This window comes from Heterodontus francisci, chromosome 24 (genome assembly GCF_036365525.1).
Source record: "Heterodontus francisci isolate sHetFra1 chromosome 24, sHetFra1.hap1, whole genome shotgun sequence".
NCBI lineage: Eukaryota > Metazoa > Chordata > Chondrichthyes > Heterodontiformes > Heterodontidae > Heterodontus > Heterodontus francisci.
Window position 1 is genome coordinate 74,950,903 of NC_090394.1, and position 16,044 is coordinate 74,966,946.

At 44.8% G+C, this 16,044-nt stretch overlaps 1 protein-coding gene and 1 non-coding gene across 8 annotated transcripts in view; one reads left to right on the forward strand and one right to left on the reverse strand.

The window, feature by feature from the left end:
* eef2k (eukaryotic elongation factor 2 kinase) overlaps positions 1 to 13,086 on the reverse strand; it is a 58,371-nt gene extending 45,285 nt beyond the window's left edge. For 2 of the 7 annotated variants that reach the window (XM_068056635.1, XM_068056627.1), the window contains exons 1-2: positions 12,967 to 13,086; positions 11,535 to 11,639 (exon numbers count right to left, since the gene is read on the reverse strand). The gene's annotated coding sequence lies outside the window, so the exon portion shown is untranslated. The other 5 variants (XM_068056632.1, XM_068056630.1, XM_068056634.1 and 2 more) reach the window with 5 other exon arrangements.
* Positions 13,087 to 13,145: 59 nt separating this feature from the next.
* On the forward strand, positions 13,146 to 13,227 carry trnal-uag (transfer RNA leucine (anticodon UAG)). The gene has a single exon. It is a non-coding gene; the product is annotated as a tRNA-Leu (tRNA).
* The last annotated feature ends 2,817 nt before the right edge of the window (positions 13,228 to 16,044 follow it).

A 16,044-nucleotide genomic window follows, 5' to 3' on the forward strand; every position in this document is an offset into this window, starting at 1 on the left:
CTGGCACTTGTGTGGCGCAAATGTTACTTGTCACTTAGCAGCTCCAGCCAGAATGCTGTCCAGGTTTTGCTTCATGCGGGCATGGACTGCTTCAGTATCTGAATTGCAAATGGCACTGAACACTGTGCAGTCATCAGCGAACATCCTCACTTCTGACCTTATGATGGAGGGAAGGTCATTAATGAGCAGCTGACACTATCCTGAGGAACTCTTGCAGTGATGTCCTGGAGTTGAGATGGTTGGCCTCCAACCACCACAACCATCTTACTTTGGGCTAGGTATGACCAACCAATGGAGAGTTTTCCCCTCGATTCCCATTTACTTCAATTTTGATGGGGCTCCTTGATACCACACTGAGCCAAATGCTGCCTTGATGTTAAGGGCAGTCACTCTCATCTCACCTCTGGAATTCAGCTCCTTTGTTCATATCTGGACCAAGGCTATAATGAGGTGCGGAGCTGGGTGCCTCTGGCAAAACCCAAACTCAGCATCGGTGAGCAGGTTATTGCTGTGCAAATACTGCTGGATGGTCTCATTGACAGTGCTTTCCATCGTTTTGCTGATGATTGAGAGTAGACTGAGAGGGCAATAGGCCGGATTGGATTTGTCCTGCTTTTTGTGGACAGAACATACCTGGGCATTTTTCCACATTGTTGTAGCTATACTGGAACTTCTTGGCTAAGGGCTTGGCTAGTTCTGGAGCACAGATCTTCAGTACTACAGCTGTGATACTGTTGGGGCCCCATAGCTTTTGCTGTATCCAGTACCTTCAGCCATTTGTTGTTATCACATGGAGTGAATTGAACTATCTGAAAACTGGCATCTAAGATGATGGGACCTCAGGAGCAGACCGAGATGGTCATCTGTTCAGCACTTTGGCTGAAGATGGTCACAAATGCTTCATCCTTGTCTTTTGCACTGGCAAGCTGGACTCCCAATCATTGAAGATAGAGATGTTTACATAGTAATTCTAGTTGCGCACTGGTAATACAAATGAGATAACCTGTTTACACCTACACTACTGCCCCACCACCGCCCTGCCTCTGAAAGAGTTGGATCAAGGCTCCTCTCAACCTCTTTTCTCCAAATAAAATAATTCTGCTTAACTAGTTACTAATCATGAAACACAAGATAAGCACAAAATGCAAAAGTATTTGCAATGTCATACTTAAAAACAAATGGCAGGTTCTATCCCGATTTTTAAGCACTGGTGCAGTCTTCAAAAGCCAACCCAACAACTGCTGCCCGTTTAGAATACTTCATTACTTTTGAATAAAATGCCCTCTGTTTCAATGGCACTACTGACCTGTGCAAAGAAACTAGTTTATATGCATGTCCTGTTCCCTTGCACGGTTTAGCACATAGATGATGACTACAGCTGTTTACGCGTTGCACTCTGGATTGCGTCCATATTATATACCCAGTAAATGTACAGCTCGCAGAGGCAGTTGCAATCGACCAAGATTCTGCAAAGAATAAATCGATACAAATGCGGCCGACAACATGGCAACAGACTTGAAAGTAACAGCCACTTACCGCAAGACTTGCAATCTGACAACAACCAGTTTCATGAAATCCCACGTACCTGAATGCCAAGTGTCAAAGAGGATCGACTGGGGGGATAGGCGTGGAAGAAACATCTAGCTGTCCCCTCCCCGCAGACAGACATGGCTGTGACCCGCCCACTGAGAGGGCTTGGCTTTGACAAGTGTGCTCCACAGCGCTCTCGCTTCGCTGCACGTAAACACAGCTCCAGTGAGAACAGTTCACTTCCAGCAGCACATTCATTACAAACCACTCCCACACCCAGCCTGTGCCTGTAGCTGGAGAGACTGCGATTAAACAAGCCTAAGTGGCCGCATCAGAAACCTGTGCGAGAAGGTCCTGTAATACCGCCCAACTCACACCTACTGGACAAACCAATGGTGTTTTTAAACTCCCCCACCGCCTGTGTTTCACTCCACACAGCTTGCACATCATAACTTAAATAAGAATCATCAAACAAAAACAATCACATTGCCGTGAAACCAAGGCCCTTTTAAAGAAACAAAAACAAGAAATGCTGGAGTCACTCAGCAGGTCTGGCAGCGTCTGTGGAAAGAGAAGCAGAGTTAACGTTTCGGGTCAGTGACCCTTCTTCGGAACTAAGCATTTTTTAAAGGGTGCTACCACAACTGCTTTATGGTGACTGCTACTTTCAAGTCTGTTGCCACGTTTTGTTTGCAGAATCTTGCTCGATTGCAACTGCCTCTGCGAGCTGTACATTTACTGGGTATATAATATGGACTGCTTCCTCTTTCACAACCTCAGGACAGCATTTCACTGCCAATTAAATACTTTTGCAGTTGTGGACACTGTTGTAATCAGACTTTTGGATGAGATGTTAAACCAAGGTCTGTCTGCTCTTTCAGGTGGATGTCACAGGTCTCGTGCTATTATTTCAAAGAAGACAATGGGAAATATCCCAGTGTCCTGGCCAATTAATCGCTCAACCAACAGAACTAAAACGGATTAATCCAACATTATCACTTTGCTGTGTGTGGGATGTTGCTGTGTGCAAATTAGCTGCCAAGTTTCCTACATTACAACAATGACTATACTTCAAAAAGTATTTCACTGACTGCAATGCACTTTGGGATATCCTGAGGTTGTGAAAAGCACTATATAAATGCAAGTCTGCCTTTATTTTTTAAATGCCTGGCAGTCTGCTGCAATTCTCCACCACAGCATTGTGGTAGTATGTATGTACATGTATTAGGGACCTAGCAATGTGGCTTTGGAATTTGTGAAAAAATAAAACTCTCTCTCCTATAGGCCTCCTTATTTCTGGGGAATACTCCCTGATGTATTAAAACCTCAACCTTAGAATTTTCATCCTTTTTTTCAAATCTCTTCACGGCCTCCCATCTCTGTAGCCTCCACCAGCCCTACAAGCCTTTGAGATATCTGAGCTCCATCAATTCTAGCCTCTCGTGCATCCCTGAAGTCCATTGCCCCACCATTGGCAGCCATGCCTTCAGCTGCCTGGATCTTCTGGAATTTTCTCTCTCAACCTCTTTTTCTTCCTTTAAGACTCTCCTTAAACCTACCTCTGACCAAACTGTCCTAATATGTGGCTTGGTGTCAAATTTTGTTCAATAACATTGCTGTGAAGCACAGTCAGATGTTTTACTATGGTTAAATACACTCTATAAATGCTAATTGTCGTTGCTCGTGTGCATAACCCTCATTCTCTGACTGCTATTATGAATTATATACAACACATTCAAAGCCAAAAATCCCTGTTTTGTACAATCTCTGTAACTTTACTCTTAACCCATGTAGTGAATTTGCAGTTTGGACATGTCTATTTATTTAGCTGTTCTTAATGGTCTCGGCATAAGGGCGAAAGCTACTGCACGAGGCAAGGAGTTCAAATGTCACAGCTGCACACAATGTTCAGATAATACACCAGGCCATAATCTATGACCTCCTGAAGTATATATTTTGTCACACTCACGGAAAGTGCAGTGATAGAAATACAAAATAAACTGAAGAGTTATTTAAAAAAAGAACAATTTTAAAAGACTGGTACTTGCCTTCAACAAGATGGAGGACAAAGTCACATGACACATACCTTCTCCTGCACGGAAATACACATTCATGTCTGCTACAACTGAAAATCATTAACACCGTCTGCATTAAAATTAAACAGCTCATCACATGGATGTGAACTATCCACAAAATGAGCTAAAAGAAAGGCATTAGCAAACGCTGTGTCCAGCTACAATTGCTACAACAAAGTGTGAACATCCCGCATCTTATCAAAATGGCTACGATCAGAAACCATTGTATAGCCCCTCAGGAACCAAAAGCCTAAAGTCACATAGGCAAAACTAACACTTTATAAATTTACCTTTAAAAGCAACCTTTTTGGAGAACAAAGGAAGTCATCAGTCATCAGAACATCAGTCTAAGATCTCCAGTCACAGAGAGAACATCAAAAGCCAACTTGAATTCCAGCACAAGGCTGAGAGAGAGATCAATTCCAGCTAAGACAGTTGAACCCCACTGAGACAAGTTGGCAGCCAACTGCAGTAGAGAAGTAAGAAAGTGACTTTTGAACAATTCGTCCACCTATGAAAATTGAACTAAGAAATACCAGAACCGTCTTCGAACTGAAGTGTCGACTGCCAGGAGACTTCAGCAACCCAGCAGGGGCAAGACAACCAGCAAACTTACCTTCCGAGAGGATCCCACAGGTTTTTCCTGAAAACAGCAGACATTTACACCTTGAACTCTTAATGCCTCTTACCCTTTACCTTCTATCTATCTTTTCTTGAGTGTGCATGAGAGAGTGGGTGGTGTTGAGAACATTTTGGGTGATTGGTGTTCAACATTTACTCTTCTATTTTAAACTCACAAGAAAACTTGTCACTGTCTGTTTATTTGGCCAACAAAACACAGGGGCTGAAACATTCAATTCAAAAGCATCTCTTGATGGGCTCAGGATGAGAATAATCCGGTTTCTGGACCCCATCACCTTCACAAATCAACAATCTGCAAATCTCATCTGTTTTACACAAGATTGCTAAGATGGTCCCTATCTCTGTAACCTCCTCCAGCCCTACAACTGTTCGAGATCTCTGTGCTCCTCCAATTCTAACCTATTGCGTCCCCGATTTTAATCGCTTCCCCATTGGCAGCCATGCCTTCAGCTATCTTAGCCTTAAGCTCTGGAATTCCCTCCCTAAACCTCTCTCACCTCCCTTAAGATGTCCCTTAAAACCTACCTCTTTGATCAAAGCTTTTGGTCACATGTGCCTAATATCTCCTTATGTGTCTCGGTGTGATATTTTGTCTGAAAATGCTCCTGTGAAGTGTCTTGGGAGATTTCCTCTGTTAAAGGTGCTGTACAAAAGCAAGTTGTGGTTTAGTTACAAGATCCTGTTTTACTGCAGTGAATTAAGTTTACTGCTATCTCACTTATTGCCATAGTTTGCAAGACCTGACTTAACAGCGCTAACAAAATGCTATTTTGAATATTTTATTATCTGATGTTTTGTCAAACTTGCTCCTCTACCGCTGATTTTACAGCAGTCGCTTGGCTATTAAGGATCCATAGCGGCTGAATAAACAGCTGCCCACGGCTTCACTAACACTATAAAGGATTCCCCCTTTTCCCATAGTAACACTGGAGAATACCGGGAGCTGTGCACAGGTCCACATCTGCAAGTGTGAAAAAAGGAAACAATTATGTTTTAGAGTCTATGTACCTTTTAATCTAGATATACTGTTACGACTGAGGCAGGAGGAGTGCACTATTTATTCGAGTTCCACTTCTTCGCAGCTCACAACATATATTTAAATTTTTTCGCACTTACCAATACTGTCAATCTTAGACTCTATTTTTATCCCAGAATAACCAGGTTTCTTTAATAAACAGCAAAATTATCAGTTTATTAAAACATGTCTTAACCAGTAATGAAGTAAAGTATAAACACACAGATTGAAATATTAAAGTTCCATTTTTACCTTAGCCCCTCACACTCACACACACATACACTGATTAACCAGAAAAATAAAAGGGATTGTTGTTTAGAACTCTGTTACAAAAAAAAAGACAAAAAAAACTTGCTCATTCTTGACGAAAAAACAGATGAGATATGTTAGTCTAGCCTCCAAGCACACATAGACGGGTCACTGGGATCTTTTAGAACAGTTCTTTTCAGGTGGAATTGAGAATTAATTTAGCAGGCTTTTCTTCAAAGACAGGAGATGAGATGAGTTGACACAGTGGGCTTCTCAGGGTCTTTTAAGAGAGGTGCTGGAAAGCTGAGCTGGGTTGTGGTCTTCTCCTCCTTCCTTGGGAATTCTCTTCTTTTCTTGGACGTTTTCTCCTTCTTCGGCAGGCTTGTTAAAGAGATGAAACAGGCTGGGCTGAGCCGGGGTTCTGTCCTTCAATTTTATTTTTTAAAACTCCAACCCCTGTTATACAGTTCATTCCCAACTCCAAACAATTCAAAAGTGAAACTGGAAACAGAAAGTCCACCTTCTGACCTGTCACTTCTCTGCACACATCTTCCCGAGTTACCAGGGTTTCAATTCTATTTTTAACTTGAGTCATGTGATAACCAGTAAATGTTGTTGTCAAACAAGTCCTTTCAGTGTCCTCTTGATGACCCTCTTGGAAAAAAACTGGTCCAACATTTCTTCAGTTTGACCATGAATCCTCAAAAAATATATTCAACAAAAACAGAAGCACTTTCATAACAATGCTTTCAGTTTCTTTGTTTCAGACCTTTCTCACACGAGAAGCCTCACTGCCTACTTTCTTGAGAATTTTTATACTTGCCCGAGTATCTGTATAAATTTGATACCATGCCCGGGATAACAAATATAAAAGTCTTCTTTAAATTGCTTTAGCTACTGATTCTATTCCGTGTCACCCCAAGACTCTTTTGAACTTGAAGCAGCAGAATCACTCTCCAACTCTACGCCCTGTTTAATGCTGAAACTGCCAAACATCAGTATTGAACAGTAAGTGACCATGCAAATCAATTAAAGCAATATATACATATTTAGAAAAGAAAGAACTTTCATATATATAGCGCCTTTCACAACATTACAGCAGAGAAGGTTAAGAGGATTTCTGATGAAGGGTCAACTGACCTAAAACGTTAACTCTGCTTCTCTCTTCACAGATGCTGCCAGACCTGCTGAGTATTTCCAGCATTTCTTGTTTTTATTTCAGATTTCCAGCATCTGCAGTATTTTGCTTTTATTTGAGCTTAAGGTTCTCATCTCCACTACCCTATCTGAAGTGCAGCTCTAAGTGTCGATCTTAGAGTGAAGTTCTTCCTGACATTTGTCTTAAACTTTCCTTTCACCAGTGTTAGCCTATGGTCCTTTGTTCCTGACACATCATTCCTGTCTTGTATGCTTCTCCTCTCAGTCCCAGTTAAGATGATACGATAATTACAGGGAGGAACAGGTTTGACTGAGTAGGTAGCACTCTCGCCTCTGAGTCAGAAGCTTGTGTTTTCAAGTCCCACTCCAGGATTTGAGTACAAAAAAATCCAGGCTGATACTCAATGCAGTACTGAAGGAGCGATGCACTGAGAGGTGCCGCCTTTCAGATGAGATACTAAACCAAGGCCACCTCTCAGGTGAATGTAAAAGATCCCATGGCACTTTTTGAAGAATAGCGAGGGAGATCTCCCTGGTGTCCTAATATTTATCAATATGGCAAATATGGTGGACAACTATTTAGCTATCCATCACCACATCTGGTTGGACCGTATAAAACAGTGTCGGGTCCTGTTTTCGTCTGCTCAAATTGCTCACTATTCCAGGATCATCCTGGAATGCAAAGATAACTCCTAGCTTCTTTTCTCTACTGCAGACCGTCTTCTTAAACCCCTTTCCCCTGTCTCCTCCATCCTCATCTCCAACAATAAGCTCATCGACTTCTTTGTCACTAAGATTTATTTTTTCTTTCATGTGATGTGGGCATTGCTAGCAAGCCCAGCATTTGTTGCCCATCCCTAATCGCCCTTGATAACTAAGTGGCTTACTAGCACATTTCAGAGGGCAGTTAAGAGTCAACCACATTGCTGTGGGTCTGGAGTCACATGTAGGCCAGACCAGGTAAGGATGACAGATTTCCTTCCCTAAACAGCATTAGTGAACCAGATGGGTTTTAACAACGATCAATGATAGTTTCATGGCACCATTACTGATATTAGCTTTCAACTCCAGCTTTTTATTAATTAATTGAATTTAAATTCCACTAGTTGCTGTGGTGGGATTTGAACCCAGGGAATTACCAGTTCAGTGACATTACCATGACACCACAGTCTCCCCATTGAGACCATCTGATCAATTGTCTCTGACACATCCCTCCCTTCCACTAGTCCACCTGGCCATACTTCCTCTAACACTCCCCTAGCCCTGAACTTGCATCTTTCTCTAGTTTCTCTCCTAGTGCCCTCTGTGTGCTCATCTTGTCCGTGAGACCCATCTCCTGCTCCCTCGACACTATTCGCACTAAACTGCTGACTACCCAACATCTCCTCCTGATCCTCATGTTAGCCAATATTGTTAGTGGTTCTCTCTATTCAGGTGTTGTTCCTCCCTCCTTTAAATCTATCATCACCCCCCTCCTCAAAAACCCTGACACCACCGTCCTTGCAAACTACTGTCCCATCTCCAACCGCCCTTTTTTCTCCAAAATCCTTGAGTATGTTGTCGCCTTCCAAATCCATTCCCATCTTTCCCAGATCTCCATGTTTGACTTCCTCCAATCAGGTTTACGACCCTACCACAGTACCAAAACAGTTCTTATCAAAGTCACTAATGACATCCTGTGTGACTGTGACAAAGGTAAACTTTCCTTCCTCGTATTTCACGACCTGTCTACAACCTTTGACATGGTTGACCACATCATCCTCCTCCAACACCTCTCCACTGTCGTCCAGCTGGATGGGACTGCTCTCACCTGGTTCCATTCTTATCTATCTAATCATCGCCACAGAATCACCTGCAATAACTTCTCTTCCTGCTCCCGCACTGTTACCTCTGGTGTCCTCCGAGAACCTATCCTTGGCCCCCTCCTATTTCTCATCTACATGCCGCCCCTTGGCAACATCATCCATAGAGCCATACGGCACAGAAGGAGGCCATTTGGCCCATTACATCCATGCCGGCTCTCCATGGAGCTATGCAGTCAGTCCAACTTCCTGGCTCAATTCCTGTAGCTCTGCAAGTCTATTTCTCTCAGGTGACCATCCAACTTCATCTTGAAGTCATTGATCATCTCCACTTCCACCATCCTTGTGGGCAGCGAGTTCCAGGTCATTACCACCCGCTGCGTAAAAAAGTTCTTCCTCATATTCCCCCTGCATCTTTTGCCCAAAACCTTCAATCTGTGTCCCCTAGTCCTTGTACCATTAGTTAATGGGAACAGTTTTTGCTTGTCTAACTTATCTAAGCCTGTCATAATCTTGTACACTTCTATTAAATCTCCCCTCAATCTCCTTTCTTCTAAGGAAAACAAACCCAGCTTTTCCAACCTAACCTTGTAACTAAAATCCTCCAACTCTGGAATCATTCTGGTAAATCTCCTCTGCACCTTCTCAAGGACCCTCACATCCTTCCTGAAGTGTGGTGACCAGACTTCGATGCAATATTCTAGTTGGGGCCTAATCAGAGTTTTATAAAGGTTCAGCATAACTTTCCTGCTTTTGTACTCAATGCCTCTATTTATGAAGCCCATGATCCCATATGCTTTACTAACCACTCTCTCAATATGTCCTGCCAGCTTCAAAGATCTATGCACATGAACCCAGCATCCCCAGGTCCCTCTATTCCTGCACACTGTTTAGAACTGTGCCATTTAGTAGATATTGCCTCTCCCTATGCCTTCTGCCAAAATGCATCACCTCACACTTGTCTGTATTAAATTCCATCTGCCACCTCTCTGCCATTCTGCTAGACTATTGCAGTCCTGTTGCAGATGGTTCCTATCATCCTCACTGTTTGCCACACCTCCAAGTTTGGTATCATCAGCAAAGTTTGAGATTTTACCCTGTTTCCAAGATCCAAGCCATTTATATATATCAAAAAAAATTTGTATATATCCGAGCACTGACCCTTGGGGAACACCACTGCCTACCATCCTCCAGTCTGAAAAATAACCATTTACTATGACTCGCTGTTTTCTGTCCATAAGTCAAATTTTTTATCCAATTGGATACTGACCTTTCTATTCCATGAGCTTCAATTTTGTTAACCAGCCTTTTATGTGGTTCTTTATCAAATGCTTTCTTAAAATCCATATAAATAACATTTGCATTCTCTTCATCAACCTTCTCTGTTACTTCATCAAAAAATTCACTTAGTCAAAAAGCACAGCATTAGTTTTCACATGTAAAAGTAAGGATGTTATGCTTCAGTTATACAGGGCATTGGTGAGACCACATCTCGAATAGTGTGTGCAGTTTTGGTGTCCTTATTTAAGGAAGGATGTAAATGTGTTGGAGGCGGTTCACAGGAGGTTTACTAGATTGATACCTGGAATAAGCGGGTTGTCTTATGAGGAAAGGTTGGACAGACTGGGCTTATTTTCACTGGAGTTTAGAAGATTGAGGGGAGACTTGATTGAAGTTTATAAGATCCTGAATGGTCTTGACAAGGTGAATGTGGAGAGGTTGTTTCCTCTTGTGGGTGAGTCCAGAACTAGGGAGCACTGTTTTAAAATTAGGGGTTGCCCTTTTAGGACAGAGATGAGGAGCAATTTTTTCTCTGAGGATTGTGCGACTTTGGAACTCTCTGCCTCAGAAGATGGTGGAGGCGGGGACGTTGAATATTTTTAAGGCAGAGGTAGATTGATTCTTGTTGGGCAAGTGAATCAAAGGTTATGGCAGGGGGGGGGGGTTAGATGGGAGCCTGGAAATCGAGACACAAGCAGATCAGCTGTGATCTTATTGAATGGTGGAGCAGGCTCGAGGGGCCGAATGGCCTACTTCTGCTCCTAATTCATATGTCCACTGACAATACCCAGCTCTACCTCACCACCACCTCCCTCGACTCCTCCACTGTTGCTAAATTATCAGTACTGGATGAGCTGAAATTTCTTCCAATTAAATATTGGGAAAACTGAAGCCATTGTTTTCGATCCCCATTCAAAACTTCGTTCCCTAGCTACTGACTCCATCCCTCTCATTAGCAACAGGCTGAAACTAACCCAGTCTGTTCACAACCTTGGTGTCACATTTGAGGCCAAGATGAGCTTCCAACCTCATATTTGTGCCATCATTAAGATCCCCCCCCTAGTTCCACCTCCGTAACATTACTCGACATCGCCCCTGTCTCAGCTCATCTCTGCTGAAACCCTCATTCATGCCTTCGTTACCTCTAGACTTAACTATTCCAATGCACTCCTGGCTGGTCTCCCACTTTCTACCCTCCGTAAACTTGAGGTCATCCAAAACTCTGCTGCTCACGTCTTAACTCATACAAAGTCCTGTTCACCCATCACCCCTGTGCTCACTGACCTATATTGGCTCCCGTCAAGCAATACTTGATATGAAATTCTTATCCTTGTTTTCAAATGCCTCCATGGCCTTGCCCCTCCCTATCTCTAATCTCCTCCAGCCCACCACCTTCCGACATATTTGCGCTCCTCTAATTCTGGCCTCTCATAGATCCCTGATTTTAATTGCTTCACCATTAGTGGCTTTGCCTTCAGTTGCCTGGGCCCTAAGCTACACTTTTCCACCCTACACCTCTCTGTCTCTATACCTCACTTTCCTCCTTTAAGACACTCCTTAAAACCTACCTCTTCAACCAAAGTTTTTGGTCATTTGACGTAATATCTTCTTATGTGGCTCAGTCTCATACTTTGTTTAATAATGCTCCTGTGAAATGCCTTGGGACATTTTATTACCTTAAAGGGTACTATATAAATGTAAGTTGTTATTGTTATCTTTCAATCAACATCTTAAAAAACAGATTTTCTGGTCATTATCACATTGTTGTTTGTCGGCACTTACTTGTGTAAATTGGTTGCTGTTTCCGACATTAGAACAGTGACTATAATTCAAAAGTACGTCATCGGCTGTAAAGTGATTTGGGACATCCTGAGGTCACGAATGCCACTATAGAATGCAAGTCTTATTAAATCATCCATCCAGAATACTCCCCTATTATTCATGAAGTTTTTTCTCAATTCATTCCTGGTTTTCATTGCCACCAATGCCATTCAAAGTTTTGCACACTCTCTTCAAAGTGGAACTTCCCAATATCAGTCCTAAAGGTGCCTTTAACTAAGATTCAACCTGTGCCCCCTTGTCCAACACCCACTCTTTCATTTTCGCCTACCAGTCTGCCTCCTTTCTTCCTCCCTTGCAACCCCCAGCCCCATTTCTGTATCTGCCCCCTAACTGCCTTTATTTCCCCACCCCACTCATCCCCTCCCCACCCTTCTATCACCCCTCTCCCTCCCACACCCCACCCCTTCCCTCCCCACCCACACCCCACCCCTTCCCTCCCCACCCACACCCCACCTCTTATCCCTCCTCACCTCTCCCCCCTTCCCTCCCCACCCCTTCCCACCTCTTACCCCTCCCACACCCCACCCCTTCCCACCTCTTACCCCTCCCACACCCCACCCCTTCCCACCTCTTACCCCTCCTCACCTCTCCCCCTCCCACACCCCACCTCTTACCCCTCCTCACCTCTCCCCCCCTCCCACACCCCACCTCTTACCCCTCCTCACCTCTCCCCCCTCCCACACCCCACCTCTTACCCCTCCTCACCTCTCCCCCCTCCCACACCCCACCTCTTACCCCTCCTCACCTCTCCCCCCTCCCACACCCCACCTCTTACCCCTCCTCACCTCTCCCCCTCCCACACCCCACCTCTTACCCCTCCTCACCTCTCCCCCTCCCACACCCCACCTCTTACCCCTCCTCACCTCTCCCCCCTCCCACACCCCACCCCTTCCCTCCCCACCTCTTCCCCCTCCCACACCCCACCCCTTCCCCCTCCCACACCCACCCCTTCCCCCTCCCATACCCCACCCCTTCCCCCTCCCATACCCCACCCCTTCCCTCCCCACCTCTTCCCCCTCCCATACCCCACCCCTTCCCCCTCCCATACCCCACCCCTGCCCCTCCCATACCCCACCCCTTCCCCCTCCTCACCTCACCCCCTTCCCCCTCCCACACCCCACCTCTTACCCCTCCTCACCTCTTCCCCCACTTGACACCACCTGATCCTTTCTTCCCCTGCCCACACTTGACCCATACTTCCTTCAACTAGCCCCTTCCCCCTCCCCATGTACCCTCCTCCTCACCACTCCCTCGCTTTGTACCCCCTGACAGGTCGAGGCCTGCGGCTCTCAGCCGGGGGCAGACCCCCCGGCCGAATGATCTGGAACGGGGGCGACGGCCAGCCGGACAATGAAACGTGAACCTAACCTACCGGTAAAGCGGCGGGTGCACCGGGGTGAAGGCCCAGTCCGAGGCCCCGGCCGCAGCGCCGCTTCCACCGCCTGTGGGAGCCACGGTCAAGGTGGCCAGGGTAACTGACAGCTCTGGCGCGTGGTAGTGCGGCTGCGCGGAGACGGGGAAATACCGGCCGGGAAGCGGCTCTCGCACTGTGGTAGCGTGGCCGAGTGGTCTAAGGCGCTGGATTTAGGCTCCAGTCATTTCGATGGCGTGGGTTCGAATCCCACCGCTGCCAGGCTTTTTTAAATTATTTTTTTAAAAGCTAGTATTCGTATGAAACTTTCCCTATATACCATTAAATTTTTATAAAAGAGATTTAAAAAATGATTGCCTTATATTTCCAATGTAACACATGAAAGCAAGTGCATGGAAATAATTATTGAATGATTTCAGCACTGCAGGAGGCCATTCAGCCCATCAAGCCCATGCCAGCTCTCTACAAGAGCAATTTAGCTCGACCCAATCCCCCATTGGGGCCCTTTCCCCCGTAGCCCCGCCATTTATTTTGCATCAGGTGTTTATCCATATCCCTTTTGAAAGCCACGATTGCATCTGCTTCCGTCACCTTTTCAGGCAGTGAATTCCAGATCCTCACAGAATCACAGAATTGCTACAGCACAGAACGAGACACTTGGCCCATCGTGTCTGCGCTGTCTCTCTGGAGATGAGTAAAACATTTCCCCTCATGTCACCTTTGATTATATAAATAACAAGAGAGCAAGACTAGCTGGATTGCACTTGCAGAGATCCAGCACGGTCATGACAGGCCAAATAGCCTCCAAATGTGCTGTAGCCAATCTATGATTCTATGAACTGCTTGTATCTATATGACACCTTCCTCCCCAGGACCGATCATCAAATAAAATCTGACATCATGTGTTACGACCAGGTGAGAAAGGTGTCTAGGATTCCCTTTCAACATTCACCTGGTCTTACTGTAACAGGGTTTTATTTTTAAACACACTGTGTTTTGAGCTCCCCCTTGGTGAATCCTTATTCTCCGCTTTCCAATTATAAGGCAAAGAAATGAACACAAACAGGCTTTCTTAGGATTATAGAAGAAAAGTGAAATTTATTAAAACTTAAACTCTAATTCGGTTAATGCCTATGGATAAAAGACGTGCCCATGCTAGCATGCATATGTGATACACACATGCGGATAGGGGCAGAAAAGAACAGAAGAAAAACAAAGTGGAGAGGTTTGAGGCAATATCTGAAGAGTTTCTTGTTACAGTGCTTCAAGTTCACTGCAGAGTCCTTTTGTAGGTAGTTCTTGCTTATAGGTAATTCTTGCTTTTTTTGGGGGCCTATTATTCTTCTTAAACCTTGTTCACTGTAGGAGACTTTTCTCTCTTGGAGTTCCTGTGTCTTCAATGGATTCCAAAGCTGGTGAAAATGTGATAAGAGCAGACAGGGGAGAGATGTTCTCAATCCAGGAGCCAGGAGCTTTCTGAGTTCAAATTCTCTGTGGCGAGTTCAAAAAAACCTGCAACAGCCAGTTACTCATGTGACTAAACTGGTCCGACCACATCTTCTGTGTGTTGGGAGCAGGGGATAGACCCTTTGTTCCAACATTGTCTGTTAGTATGCAACAATGCCTTTCCAGCCAGGGGCTTGGCAACCCCTTGTAATAGGCCTTCTTTTCTTCCCAGCAATAATTTGAAATTTAATGTCCATGTGGCAAAATTAATGTGCATGACACCAAGCCACATAAGGAGATATTAGGACAGGTGAGGGGTAGGTTTTAAGGAGCACCTTAAAGAAGGAGAGCGAGGTGGAGAGGTTTTCCGAGCTTAGGCCCTCAGCAGATGAAGGCACGGCCGCCAGTGATGGAACAAAAGAGATCAGGGATGCACAAGAGGCCAGAGGAAATTTCACTCTAGTCAGATGAATCCCAGCCTCTTTCAACGTGAGCATATTGACTCCAGGAAGGGTGTTGAAATAACTAAGGATGAAGATTGAGGACTCCCAACGCTTCAACAAGTCCAACCAATGCAGAGGAGCAGCCAAGGAAGTCAGTGCGATGTTGAACTGCATTAGACCAAACAGCAGAGAGTAAGTTAGAGGGAGTCATGACCATTCGGTCCAGGCTCTGGTTAGACTGCAGCTTGAGTGTTGCACCCAGTTATGATTGCTGAGCCACAAGGGCAAGCAATGCAGAGAAGACCCACAAATGTGATCCTTACTTTTAGAGATCTCAGTTCACAGAAATATCATAAAATCATACAGCAGAGAAGGAGACCATTTGGCCCATCATGTCTGTGCAAAGCCTCTTTGAAAGAGTTATCCAATTTTTCCCAGTCCTCCGTTGCTCTTTCCCCAATAGCCCTGTAGTTATTTTGTCCCTTTCCTTTTCAAGTATATAAATATATATAAAACACTAGTTAGGCCACAGCTAGAGTACTGCGTACAGTTCTGGTCACCATATCACAGGCAGGATGTGATCGCATTACTAAAGGTACAGAGGATGTTGCCAGGAATGGGAAATTTTAGCTATAAGGTAAGATTGAATAGGCTGGGGTCGTTTTCTTTGGAACAGAGGAGGCTGAGGGGAGATTTAGTTGAAGTGTATAAAATGATGTGGGGCCAAGATGGAGTTGATAGGAAGGACCTATTTCCCTTAGCAGAGAGGTAAATATCCAGGGGGCAGTGACTTAAAGTAAAGGGTGAAGGATTAGAGAGGAGTTGAGAAGAAAGTTTTTCACCCAGAAGGTAGAGGGGGGTGGGTCACTGCAGGAAAGGGTGGTAGAGGCAGAAACCCTCATCACGTTTAACCAACACTTGGAGACGCACTTGAATTGCTGTAACCAACAGGACCAGGACTACAAACCAAGACTGGAAAGTGGGATTAGGCTGGATAGCTCTTTTTTTTGGCTGACACAGGCACGATGGGCCAAATGGCCTCCTTTTGTGCAGTAGATTTTCTACGTTTATGTGTCTGATTCTGAGGAAAGTCTTCAGAAGTTGGAGCTTTTCATCCTGGCTAGGAGACAGATGATTTTACAGAAGAGTTTAAGCAGCTCGAGGGAATGGAAGAGGAAAATCCAGAACT